Genomic DNA, 10,957 nt, shown 5'->3' on the forward strand with positions numbered 1-10,957 from the left:
TGTAGTTTCATTAACATAGATTAGGCGAGCAATGTATGAGTAAAACATACAGGTTTGTTGAGCCATTATTGGTTCTGAGTCTTAACGGACTTGAAGACAGACAGAGTCTAGGGTAAATACATAGTTCATTAACATGGCTTAAGACAAACATTTCCATAAGAAAAACACATTGGTTAGCTCAAGATTTGAGAAAAGTCGAGTTCAGGTGGAGCCAGGTGTCATCTTGGCAACACAGAATTTTAGGAACCTCGTTTTAATTTTGTACAGAGAGGGGGAAAAATCTGACATTTGTTTCCTCCTGCTGCTTAAGAGAGAGAGGAAAAAAGTCTGACACTTGCAGCCTATTTCCTCTGTTTGGAGAGCCCTGGCCTTCCTGCCTGTTACCCCCTCACAGGGCCTTGTGTCTCACTACTTCTTCCCCTTAAGGCTCAAGCCTCCCTTTCATATCCCAGCCTGGGGCACCCCTGCCTGCTGAGCCTGCAGCTGGGGACCCCGACATGAGGAGACATGGAAGCTAAGTGACTTTTCCAAGGTCCTCGTGGCCAGAGGGTCAGGCCACCATCCTCTGGGGGCACTAGGGTCTATGGTCCCAGCCAGGGCAAACCAGACAGTCAGATTTAAGAGGGGCTCAATTAAGGGCACCTGCCCCAACTGGCTCGACCCCTCTCCAGTCCAGTCATGCGACCTGAGCCTGGTCATGTTCCAGGGATTGGAAAGCAGTCCAGGTCAGGGAGATCAGTGTGTGTGGGGGGTGGAGGCTGGGGGTGGGGAATAGGCCTTGCTTTTTTCCCTTTGACCTCATGCCGGTACAGTGTTGCCCTATATTTGATTAGCAGTCTTGTTCTCGTCAGTGTATAGCTTCCTGATTCTGTAACGGCATATACATACAGCATAGATCTTTTTTTTTCATTTCTTTGCCATGGAGATTATTGGACAGGGTGCTGTACATCATGCCTTTCTGGAGTATCTATTTGGACTCTATGTTACCTAAAGGACAGTATAGCCCAGGGTTTCTCTTTCCATGGATTCCCCAGGCACGGATAGTGGCGTGGGTAGCCATTCCCTTCTCCTGGGGATCTTTTGCACCCAGGGGTTGAGCCCACATCTCCCTCATTGCCGGCATATTCTTAACCCTTTGGCCACCAGGGAAGCTCTGAGTATCTATTAGAGGTACAGATTTTTTATATATGTGGAGGGAAGGAGAAAGGAGATAATCCTTTGTATGATCTTTTACGGATACAGATTTCTGTGTATATGTCAGACATATGGATTTGTGTATGTTAGACACACAGTTTTCTGTGCACATGTGGAAGGAAGGAAGATAATCCTTGTGAGTTATCTATTACAGCTACAGATTTCTGTATATATGTTCGAGACACAGGTTTTTGTATATATGTAGTGCTGAATTCCTAATTAGCCCCAGGCCCTTTATTGTTTCTTTTCTTTGGAATTCCTTGTTTGTGTTTGAATTTTCAGAGTCTCTTTCTGTGCTGTGAATTAGTTTCTTTGTGTCTTTTTTATTTGACCGGAAGGAACATCATATGCTATTTTCTTCCTCCATCTCCTGAATACACTTAGTGCGTGACCCTCCAACGTCCATCCTTGTAGCCACCAGTGGCATAATTTCATAATTTCAGTGCTGCTTTTTCATGGCTAATAGTCCAATGTATTTATTTACCACATGTCTTTAAGCTTCAGTCTGTTAGAGGACATTTTGTCATTCTGCATCTTGGCTATTATAAGCAGTACAACAGTGAATATTGGGGGGCATGTGCCTTTTTGAATGATAGATTTCTGGGGATATAGGCCCAGGTGTGGATGTCATATACTAGGCTTAGCTCTCTTGAAATGTTTGTATTCTGGCATGCAGAGGCTGTCTTTTCTTGGAGAAGACTATGGCACCCCACTCCAGTACTCTTGCCTGGAAAATTCCATGAACGGAGGAGCCTGGTAGGCTGCAGTCTGTGAGGTTGCGAAGAGTCGGACACGACTGAGAGGCTTCCCTTTCACTTTTCACTTTCATGCACTGGAGAAGGAAATGGCAACCCACTCCAGTGTTCTTGCCTGGAGAATCCCCGGGACGGCGGAGCCTGGTGGGCTGCCGTCTATGGGGGTCGCACAGAGTCGGACACGACTGAAGCGCCTTAGCAGTAGCAGCAGCTAACGTTTCTCTTGAAACGTTTGTATCCTGGCATGCAGAGGCTGTCTTTTCTAGGGGTTGTTGGCAATGTCCATTCCCACCAACCTTGTACTGGGATTCAATCAGCTCCTGGCCCTCTCCCACATTTACTGTTTGTAGACTTTGGTGGATGTCCATTCTGATTGGTGGGATTTGGTTTCATGTTATCATTTTGATTGTCTTTCCTCCTGTAATACTTAGGGATGCTGAACATCTTCTCCAGTACCATTTTTTTTCACAAAGGATTTGAGGAAATTCACCTGTTGCAATTGGCTCCTTGAGTTGGTTGTGTTTGGAATTCATTTCTGCAATACCCTCCCCAGGACCTTTCCTGAGGGCAGCTGTCATTAGCAGCCCCATAGGCCTTGTGAATGGAGGTACCAGTAAGCACAGGTGTACAAGTTGTAGTTACAGGACATTTCCACAAGGCGGCAGCACTTCTTCATGCCCAACTCTGCAACCAGAACCTTAAGGAGCAACTGCCTCTTAGGCTGTGGAACGTGCCTGAGCAAACACTCAAGGGCTTGTGTCTCACTGCTTCTAAGCTTCTCCCCTCCCCCGGAGACTCATCCCAGCCTTGGCCACACAACCTCAGGTGAGGGGCCCAGGAGGCTGCAGTCCCAGGAAGGGTCCTTAAATTGAGGACCATAGCACCAGGAGACCTGGAGGCTACATGACTTTTCCCAGGCCTTTGAGCTCAGAGGGTCATGCCACCATTCTCTGGGTGCCCTGGGGCGTGTGGTCATAGGTGTCATGCTGCTGCTAAGTCACTTCAGTCATGTCCGACTCTGTGCGACCCCATAGACGGCAGCCCACCAGGCTCCCCCGTCCCTGGGATTCTCCAGGCAAGAACACTGGAGTGGGTTGCCATTTCCTTCTCCAATGCATGAAAGTGAAAAGTGAAAGTGAAGTTGCTCAGTTGTGTCTGATGATTAGTGACCCCATGGACTGCAGCCCACCAGGCTCCTCTGCCCATGGGATTTTCCAGGCAAGAGGACTGGAGTGGGGTGCCATTAAGGGCACACTTCCTGATGTCATGACCCCACCCCAGTCCAGCCATAGGAACCAAGCCTCCTTAGGCTCCAGGAATGGGATTGGAGCCCATGTCAGGGAGGCAAGAGGCAATGAAATAGATACTTCTTTTATTTCCCTTTCTTTTCTGTAATATGCTTTTGCCATGTTGGAATATAGTTGATCTGTGGTTTTGTGCTTGTCATGAGTGTATGGCTGCTTTTTTCCGTTATGATGTATACACACAGCATATCTGTGCTTTCTTGGGTTCTTTTTCCATAATGGTTATTGCAGAAGGTAGAGGAAAGTTCCGTTTGCTGAACATCAGATCCTTGTGCAGCTTCTATTACAGATACAGATTTCAGGATATGTTGGACTGACAGATTTCTGTGTATATGTTCGTCCCAACCTAGTCCAAATGCATCCTGGCCACTTTTTTTTTTTTTCAATTCTTTTTTTGTGTTTGAATTCTCAGAGGATCCTTTTGTGTTGTGATTAGTTTTTTTCATTTCTTATGTTGCTAAGACCTGCCTAGAAGGTCTTCGTCTGCTATTTTCTTCCTTTGTCCTGCAAATTTCACTTACTGTATGATCCTCCAAGGTCCACCCTTGTGGAGATCAGTGGCCTAATATCACAATTTCAGTGGTGCTTTTTTTTATCGCTGGGTAATGGCCCGTGGTTAATATGTACTCCGTCTTGTTTAAGCTTTAAGCTGTGGGTGGAAATTTTGTGTTTCTGTGTCTTGTCTGTTGTGAGTAATCCTGCAGTGAACACTGGGGTTCAGGTGTCTTTTTGAATGATGGTTTTCTCAGGATATAGCCCAGGTGTGGGGATGTCAGACCTTGTTTAACTATCTTAAAACTTTAACTTCTGACATGCAGAGGCTGTCTTTTCTAGTGACTGTTGCCAATGTGCATTCCCACCAACCGGGTATGGGCGTTCCCTCACCTGCTGGCTCTCTCCTACATTTATTGCTTGTAGGCTTGTGTGGATGGCCATTCTGACCGGTGTGGTATTTGTGGTGATATTTGTTGCCATTTTGTCATTCTTCCTGTAATAATTAGAAATGCTGTGCATCTTGTCCTTTGGGCATTTTGGGTTTTTTCTTTTTTTTCTTTAAGGGTGTGAGGAAAATTTACCTGTTGCAGTTGGCTTCTTGAAAGTCAGCTGTGTTTGGGATTTATATCTGCAGTACCCACCCCAGGAACTTTCCTGAGGACAGCTGTCATTAACAGACCCCAGGCATGTGAATTAAACCTCCAATTAAGCACTGATGGTCAAAGTCTAGTTATAGGAAATATCCACATGGCAACAGTAGTTCTTCATGCCCAACCCTGCTTCATTGGGCAATGAGATCCTTAGGGAAAACCAACTTCCTGGGCTGTGAATTAGGGTGGAAAATGCCTGAGCAAACACCCAAGGACTTGTGTCTTACTACTTGTCCCCCTAAAGCTTCACCCCTCCCCTCTATACGCCTCCCAACCTGGGCCACAGCACCTTGCTGAGGTGCCTAGAAGGCTGCACTCTCAGGAAGGAAGCTTGAACTGGGGATCCCAGCAACCAAAGACCTGGAGGCTGTTACTTTTCCAAGGTCCTGGTGGTCAGATGGTTGGACCACCATCTTTTGGGTGCACTGGAGACTTTGTTCACAGCCAGGCCAACCAGACCATACAGGTTTAAGTGGGGCCTCAATTAAGGGCACCCTGTCCAGCTATCTGCCCCATCCAGTCCAGCAATGGGACCCAAGCCTGCTCAGGTTCCAGGGGTGGGATAGCAGCCCAAGTCAGGGAGGCTGGAGGTAACAAAATGGACATCCCTTTTCTTCTTTTACTTTTCTTTACTCTCCAGTTTGGTGCTTCTTGTTAGTGGGCAGCCGCCTGATTCAATTATGACCTACACGTTACAGCATATCTCTTGTTTGGGGTTCATTTTCCACAGAGGGTATTTCAGAAGGCCGAGGAAAGTATCATCTGCTGAAAATCATATCCATCAGGGTTACCTTTAGAGATGCAGATGTTTTGTATTTGTGAAAGGAAGGAAGGGAGGAGATAATCTTTGTGAATTATCTATTACAGGTATCATTTTCTGTGTATATTTTGATATGCAGATTTCTGTGTAATTTGGAAGGATGAAAGAAAGGAAAAATATAATCCTTGTGGATTACCTATTACAGATACAGATTCCCGTGTATATGTTAGCTGTGACCCTTTGAATTTATCCCTGCCCCTTTACTGTTGCTTTTGGGGGATTGTTAGTTGGTGTTTGAATTCTCAGAGAAAGTTTTTTGAGTTTTAAATGATTTTCCTTCATATATTTTAAAAATTTTGCCTGTAGGGATATCATATTCTTTTGTCTTCTCTGTCTCACTGACTTCACTTAGTGTATGATCCCCCAAGGTTCTTCCTTGTAGCGACTGTTGGCATAATTTCATGATTTCAGTGGTGGCTTTTCAAGGCTGAGTAATAGTCCACTGTATACAAGCACCACTTTTTCTTCAGATTTTAATCTGCCAGTGGACATTTGCTTGGCTCTGTTTCCTGGCTCCTGTAAGTGGTGCTGAAGTGAACGTGGGCTGCGTGTGTCTTTTTGAATGATGGTTTTCCTGAGACATATGACCAGGTGTGGGTATGTCAGATCCTAGGATTAGCCCCTTTGAAAGGTTTTTTCTGACATGCAGAGACTCTCCTTTTAGGGACTGCTGCCAGTGTCCACTGTGTCGGGTAGGGGAGGCAGGTGTTACATCTCTTTCCAGCTGACTACTGCATTTATTGTCTGTGGACTTCTTAGAATGGCCATTCTGACTAGCGGGATTTGATTTCTCGCTATTTTGATTGACTTTTCTCCTGTAATAATTAGGGATACTGAGTATGTTGTCCTGTGGCCATTTAGGGATTATTTTTTGTCCTTAAATTGTGTGAGGAAAATGTACTTGTTGCAATTGGCTTCTTGAAAGTCATGTTTGGAATTTATTTCTCCAATACCTACCCCAGGACCTTTCCTGAGGGCAGCTGTCATTAGCAACCTCACAGAACTTGTCAGTTGGGGTTGTCAGTAAGCAAGATGTTCAAGCTGTAGTTACAGGAAAAGGCAGCAGCACTGTTTCGTGTCCAACTCTGGTTCTTCAGGCAAATGGAGCCTTCGGGAAAGGAAAGTTGGCTTCCTGGGCTGAGAATTAGAGTGGAACTCGCCTGAGCAAACACTCAATGCCTGTGTCTCACTACTTCTTCCCCTTAAGGCTTCACCCCTCCCTTTCAGACTCATCCCAACCTGGGGCACTGCTCCCTGCTGAAATACCTAGGAGGCTGCACTCTCAGAAAAGAGGCTTCATCTAGAGACCCCCCGCACCAGGGGACCTGCAGGCCAGGTGACTTTTCAAAAGTTCTTGTGGTCAGACGGTCAGGCTACCATTTTTGATGCACTAGGGTCTATAGTCCAAACCAGGGCAAACCAGATAGTACAGGTTTAAGAGGGGACTCAAAAAGGATACCTGGCCCGACTGTCTCAAATCCTCTCCAGTCCAGTCACGGGACCCAAGTCTGCTCAGGGTCCAGGTATGGCAAACAGCACATGTCGGGGAGATCAGAGGGAATAAAAGAGGCCTCACTCTTTTCTGTTCTTTAACCTCATGCTGATACAATGTAGCCCTATATTTGATTTGCAGTTTTGTCCTTATTGTCAGTATACAGGCTCCTTATTCTGTTATGCCATATACATACCACATATCCGTTCTTTTTTCAATCATTTGCCAGAGAGGTTATTAAGCAAGGTCCAGAAAACTCCCTGTGCTGAACATTATGTCCTTCTGAAGTATTTATTCTGACTCTATGGGACCCCAAGGACTGAACCCCACTGGGATCCTCTTTCTGTGAACTCTCCAGGCAAGAACAGGCCTCTAGGTAGACACTCAGCTCGTGTGTGACTATGAGGCCTCAAGGCAGACTTTTAGCTCCTTGTGTCTATGACACCTCCAGGCAGACGCTCAGCTCATGTCTCTTCAGAGGCCTTAAGGCTGACGCTCAGCTCGCGTGAGACTATGGGCATCTAGAAAGACTCTCAGCTCTTCTCTACATCTTGCCCTGTAGCCATTTGGGTTCTTTTTCTCTCTCTCCTTTTTTTCTTTCCTTAAAGGGTGTGAGGAAAGGTGACCTCTGAAATTGGCTTCTTGAAAGTCGGTTGTGTTCGGAATTCATTTCTGCAATACCTGTGGCAGAACCTTCCCTGAGGGCAGCTGTCATTAACTGCCCCACGGGCCTTTTGAAGGCTTCCCCTGGTGGCTCAGAGGTTAAAGCGTCTGCCTCCGATGAGGGAAACCCGGGTTCGATCCCTGGGTTGGGAAGATCCCCTGGAGAAGGAAATGGCAACCCACTCCAGTATTCTTGCCTGGAGAATCCCATGGACAGACGAGCTTGGTAGGCTACGGTCCACGGGGTCACATAGAGTCGGACACGACTTGAGTGACTTCACTTTCACTTTCAGTCAGCATTGACGCGCAAGTTGTAGTTACACGAAATGTCCACAAGGCGGCAGCACTTCTTCACGCCCAACTCTGGCTCCACCTGCAACCAGAACCTTAGGGAAAGTCGGCTTCCTGGGCTGTGAATTAGAGTGGAATGTGCCTGAGTAAACACCCAAGGGCTTGTATCTCAGGACTCCTTCCCCGTGAAGCTTCACCCCTCCCTCCCCTCTAGCCTCGTGCCTACCTGGAGCACCGCTCCCTGCTGAGGTGCCTAGGAGGCTGCACTCTCAAGGAGGAGTCTTGAGCTGCGGACCCCAGCACCAGGGCGCTGGGGTCTGGGTGATATTCCATGTTCCTCCAAGTCAGAGGGTCAGGCTATTAGGATTTGGGTGCACTAGGGATTCTGGCCCCAGTCAGGGCAAACCAGACAGTACAGGTTTAAGGGGGCTCATATGAAGGACACCCTGCTAGGCTGTATCAACCCCACTCCAATCCAGCCCTGGAACTGAAGTCTACTCAGGTGCCAGGATTCAAATAGCATCCTAAGTCAAGCAGGTCGCAGGGAAGAAACTAGGATCTATAGACTCTAGGCAGATACTCAGCATTACTTTTCTTTCCTTTAATTTCACGCTGATGCTATGTTGAAATCCAGTTGGTTTCCGGTTTTGTCCTTGTCCACAGGGTACAATGGACTGATTCAGCTACAGCATATACATATAGGCTTTAGTATTTTTTATTGATTCTTTTGCCATCGAGGTTATTGAACAAAGTTAAGTAAAGTTCTCTGTGCTGAATATCAGATCCCTATGGGACATTTATTAGAGGTACAGTTTCCTTGTACATGTGCAAGGAGCAAAGAAACGTAATAATCCTTGTGGATTATCTGTTACAGCTACAGATTTCATTGTATATGTTAGAGATAAATATTTCTCTGTATATGTGTCCAGAACAAGGGAAAGAAGAACAAATGGAAGAAAGGGAAGTATGGAAGGCGAAAGATAATCGTTATGTATTAGTTCATAGAGACACATATTTCTGTGGGTATGTTAGAGATATCAGAGAAGGAAAAGGCAGCCCACTCCAGTATTCTTGCCTGGAAAATTCCATGGACAGAGGAGCCTGGTGGGCTGTAGTCCACGGGGTTTGCAACATGTGGGACACAACTTGGTGGCCAAACAACGACAGAGATACACATTTCAGTACATACATAGAAGGAAGGAGATAATCCTTGTGGATTACTATTATATAGAATTTCTCTGCATAGGGTAGTAACAACCTAATTCATCCCTGGCACTTTGCTTTCTTTTTTGAATTCTTTGTGTTTGAATCTCAGAGTTTCTTTTTATGTTGTAAATTACTTCCTCTGTATCTTTTTTTTTCTTTCAATTTTGCCCCCAAGGGACATCATCGGCTATCTTCTTCCTCTGCTGCTGACTTCACTTACTGTACTTTCCTCCAAGGGCCATCCTTGTAGGGACCACTGGCATAATTTCATTATTTCAGTGGTGATATTTCAGGTCTGAGCAATAGCCCCTTCTATATATGTACCACATTTGTTTAGCTGTCAGTGGGCCTTTTCTTGGGTCTGTGTCTTGGCAGCACCACTGCAGTGAAGGTTGGGGTTCATGTGTTGTTTTGAATAACGGCTTTTTGTAATGTAGGCCCAGGTGTGGGTATTAGAATCCTAGATTTAGCTCTCTTGACGTTTTTTGGCTGTCCCTTCAAGTGACTGCTGCCAATGTCTGTCTGCAGGGAATGTGAAGGGGTGTTCCATTATTTCCTGGCTCTCTTCTCCATGTACTCTTTGCAGACAGGATAGCCGTTCTGTTAGATGGGATTTGATTTTTTTTATTGTTGCTTTGATCGGCATCAGTCCTGTAATAATTTGGGACACTGAGCATCTTGTCCTTGGCCATTTGGGTTCTCTTTTTCTACTTTTTTTTCTTACAGGGTATGAGGAAAATTGACCTTAGAAACTGGCTTCTTGAAAGTCCGTTGTGTTTGGAATTCATTTCTGCAATACCTGTGGCAGGACCTTTCCTGAGGGCTGCTGTGACAGGAAATAATCTCTAGGGGGCAGCACTTCATCTTGTATGTGTCTAGGAGGCCTCTAGGCAGATGCTCAGCTCCTGAACACCTAGACGTCTCCAGGCTGATGCTCAGCTCGTGTGTGACTAGGAGGCCTCTAGACAGACGCTCAGCTCGGTTCTCTCTAGAGGACTCTAGGCTGATGTTCAGCTTGAGTGTTTCTATGAAGCTTCTGGGCAGAAGCTTGCCTGTATCTAACTAGAGGCCTCTATGCTGATGCTCAGCTTGTGTGTGACTATAAGACCTCTAAGCAGAGGCTCAGCTCACTTCTATCTAGCAACCTCCAGGCTAATGTTCAGCTCCTGTGTAAGTATAAGGCATCCAGACAGATGCTGAGCCTGTGTGTATATAGAGGCCTCTAGGAAGAAGCTTTCTTCAATTTAAGTCTGAATTTGGCAATAAGGAGTTCATGATCTGAGCCACAGTCAGCTCCTGATCTTGTTTTTGCTGACTGCAGATGACACCACCCTTATAGCAGAAAGTGAAGAGGAACTAAAAAGCCTCTTGATGAAAGTGAAAGAGGAGAGCGAAAAAGTTGGCTTAAAGCTCAACATTCAGAAAACTAAGATCATAGCATCTGATCCCATCACTTCATGAGAAATAGATGGGGAAACCGTGTCAGACTTTATTTTTGGGGGCTCCAAAATCACTGCAGACAGTGATTGCAGCCATGAAATTAAAAGACACTTACTCCTTGGAAGAAAAGTTATGACCAACCTAGCTAGCATATTACTATGCTAGCAGAGACATTACTTTGCCAACAAAGGTCCATCTAGTTAAGGCTATGGTTTTTCCAGTGGTCATGTATGGATGTGAGAGTTGGACTGTGAAGAAAGCTGAGTGCCGAAGAATTGATGGTTTTGAACTGTGGTGTTGGAGAAGACTCTTGAGAGTCCCTTGGACTGCAAGGAGATCCAACCAGTCCATCCTAAAGGAGACCAGTCCTGGGTGTTCATTGGAAGGACTGAGGCTGAAACTCCAATACTTTGGCCACCTTATGCAAAGAATTGACTCACTGGAAAAGACTCTGATGCTGGGAGGGATTGGGGGCAGGAGGAGAAGGAGACGACAGAGGATGAGATGGCTGGATGGCATCACTGACTCTATGCACATGAGTTTGGGTGAACTCCGGGAGTTGGTGATGGACAGGGAGGCCTGGCGTGCTGCAATTCATGGGGTCGACTGAACTGAGGACGACACGTAGCACACCTCTGCCACTGAGG

The sequence above is a fragment of the Capricornis sumatraensis genome, chromosome 19, assembly GCF_032405125.1.
Source record: "Capricornis sumatraensis isolate serow.1 chromosome 19, serow.2, whole genome shotgun sequence".
NCBI lineage: Eukaryota > Metazoa > Chordata > Mammalia > Artiodactyla > Bovidae > Capricornis > Capricornis sumatraensis.